This window comes from Lonchura striata, chromosome 2 (assembly GCF_050655825.1).
Source record: "Lonchura striata isolate lonStrDom1 chromosome 2, ASM5065582v1, whole genome shotgun sequence".
NCBI lineage: Eukaryota > Metazoa > Chordata > Aves > Passeriformes > Estrildidae > Lonchura > Lonchura striata.
This window is the reverse complement of record NC_140704.1, coordinates 48,686,266-48,689,155: the sequence shown is the minus strand read 5'-3', so window position 1 is coordinate 48,689,155 and position 2,890 is coordinate 48,686,266. Positions and strand designations below refer to the sequence as shown.

At 43.4% G+C, this 2,890-nt stretch overlaps 1 protein-coding gene across 1 annotated transcript in view; it reads left to right on the top strand.

The window, feature by feature from the left end:
• The first annotated feature begins 114 nt into the window (after positions 1 to 114).
• ARPP21 (cAMP regulated phosphoprotein 21) overlaps positions 115 to 2,890 on the top strand; it is a 195,861-nt gene continuing 193,085 nt past the window's right edge. The window contains exon 1 of the mRNA XM_021553235.4: positions 115 to 253. The gene's annotated coding sequence lies outside the window, so the exon portion shown is untranslated. The remainder of the gene's footprint in view (positions 254 to 2,890) is intronic.

The window sequence follows — 2,890 nt, the reverse complement described above, 5'->3', positions numbered from 1 at the left end:
CAACAGGTGCGGCGCGGCCGCCGCGCTGGAATCCCGCCCGCACCGATGCCGCTGCTGGCACAAGCCTTCCCATTATATCAGGAAGGGCCATGTCCCGTCGCCACCATGCCCCGGCACCCCAGGCTGGCCCCAGCAGTCTGCGGGACGTGGAGCAGGGCGACGAGCGCCGGGGAGGCTGCTCGGGGAGAAGCGCACCGCGGTTCCTCTGGAGCGGGAAGCCGGGAGGTTCCTGCGTGGCATTTAGAGCTGTGGGGTAAGGAGAAGGTTCCTACAGAGCCCCAGGCCCGTGGTTTTGCAGCATTGCTCTTAGAGGAGGGAAACACAAACAAATAAGTACTAAAAACTAAGTATCAGCACTCTGAAATGAGCAAGTACGGTTGCATTTGCTCATCATGTCGGCCGTAGTTTCTTTACAGCACAGTACTTTGGGTTTGCATGAATTTTAATTGGCATTCTCTAATTTTAGAATGCTCCTGTGAAAAGTTACTTTCAATTCCAGTGGTGATTAGATGGTGATGACGTGTTTTAATAATAAACATGGGACAGATACTGGAAAAGAAATCAAATGTGCTGGCTGCACTTCTGGGGAGGGGAAGAAGTGCTATTGCTGTCCTCTAAAATTATCTGATCTGTCTGCTCTGGCATGATATCTTAAGGTCTCCCATCTCTTTTTAAAAAATTTTTCTATTTTTTTTTCTTACCTCCTTTTTATTTTTTTTTTTTTAATTTTATTAAACCATCTTTTGGTAAGAACAAAATATCTAGGTGATGTTTACATAGCCTAAACATTAGAGAGAGGGAAGGGGTAGCCAAAAGGTTTTACAGGATCACTTCTAACGTCCTGTTCCCTTAATGTGACCCCTCTCTGCTGACTGTGTGAAGAAAGGCAGGGCTGTCAGGCAGGTCAGAAGGGATGTGTGTGTCACAGTGTGACTTGTGTGTGCTGGTGCTGTGCCTACATGCATGCTCAGGGACGGAGCCGGGCAGGCTTGCTTAGGGACTCGAGCAGGCTCTGGCTGCAGTGTGACAGTCTGCTGTGTACTAGAAAACAGATACTGCTGCTGCTTCTAAATTAAGGAAAAAAGCAAAAATAAAAAAGGGGCTCCTCTCTAAATTCAGCAATTTCTGCTCTGAATTGGTCACAACCCAGGGCAGTAGGTCAGCCTGAATAATGCTCCCAGAGAGTTAGATTGATGCAAGGGACTGAAATCAGTGGGAACCTCTCCCTTAACTATGGTAGGTTTTGGGTCAGCAGAGTCCTCACTATTTCTATTTCTATCTATGTGTAGCTGTGAAACAACTTTTTTGGGAGTTGTGGAATAAATAAGCTCTATCTGGGCCAAATAAGTACAATAGGGACTGATGAAAAGGTCCAGTTTCATAAGTGTCAGGTGTTTTTATGCATAGTCTAGGTTTAAGTGTTTTCCAGGAGAGGTTTTTGATTGAAGCCTTTAAAACTGGACATTGTTTTGACATGAAAACAAGAAAATGCCTTTTCTCAGTGCTGCATGTGTAGGTGCACCTCAAAGCAGAGGCTCTTTGCTGTGGGAACCATAATGTCCTAGGGGACTGTAAGATCCTTCCTGAGCCAGTGCCTCTGGTTGAGGACACTGCTACTGTGACACTGCCACTGTCCTGCAGCTCCTGACCTCTGCACAGGCAGCACTGCACTGGGGGTTTGACGTGGCTGTTTGGCAATGAGGACACTATGTAAGCTATGACAATCCCGCACATCTCCCAGTGCTTTGACTCGTGCTTCCAGCAAAACCATTCTCCAGCTCCCTCTCTATCTCTCACTGCCCACCCCACACTGGTTTCTCTTCCTCTTATTTTGATATGTGAAGCAGAATTTGCAGCTCCTCAAAGTAGTTCATTTAGCCATGCTTGAGCAGGAGCTTCCAAAGGGATGGGCCAGCTTGGTGTGCTAAAGGACCATGTGCCAAGGCACGGGAAAATACATGACTATCTCCCTTTGAAAGGCATTGATTTGTGACTTTGAAAGCACCTCTATAAGCAGCTCACAGAGAAGCCATTTGCAAATTTGATGCCAGTTTTTAACTGCAAGATGAAAGTGGATTTTGCTGCCACTAAAATCGGCAGCTCCAAGTCCCTCAGGAGAGGTGCAGCAGTCTGTGTCACTGGAGAGCCAGATCTGTCGCCTTGCTACAGATCTTGAATCCAGGTAGGAAAGCAAAAATGGACATGTGGATCTCCAGCAGTGCTGGGTACAGCACAGCACATTACTAAAAATGTTTGTTTTTTTTTAACCGTTATGATAAAATACTCAGAGTTACAAAGGTTTGAGAAGAATAAAACGTTTATCCCACTTTGTACACAAATTGGTGAGCTTGGAGAGAAGTTAGAGGGCATATGCGAGTAAATTTTACAATTAATCTTTTATAACCAAGGAGGTCATGCAGTCATTACAGTATCTAGGAGTTGTTTATATTTTTAAATTAAAATTATGCATAATTTTCAAATGAAAATGATATTATATGTTTATGGGGCTCCTGTATTATATTGTGTAGTATTGTATCATAACTTACCCTCCCATCATTATCATGACTTACCCTCCCATCGTTCTATGAAATTCTTGGAAATTTAGCTTGTAATTTCACTGCAACATATTACAAGAAAACCCAGTTACATTTAGAAGCATTGTGAGAATCCTCTCTTGTACTGTAGACATATGACCTGGTCACATTTATTTTAATTTTCTGTTAAGGAAATAGAAGAATATACTCTAGTGACATACAAGTCTAGGTAGCAAGAAAAACAATCCCTTTTACTTTTTCAACTATTACAAACATTTGACTTTTCCTATGCCCTAGGAGTGTATACACATAAATGCATTTGAGAATATAGTTTCTATAATATAAAGAATTTGCAC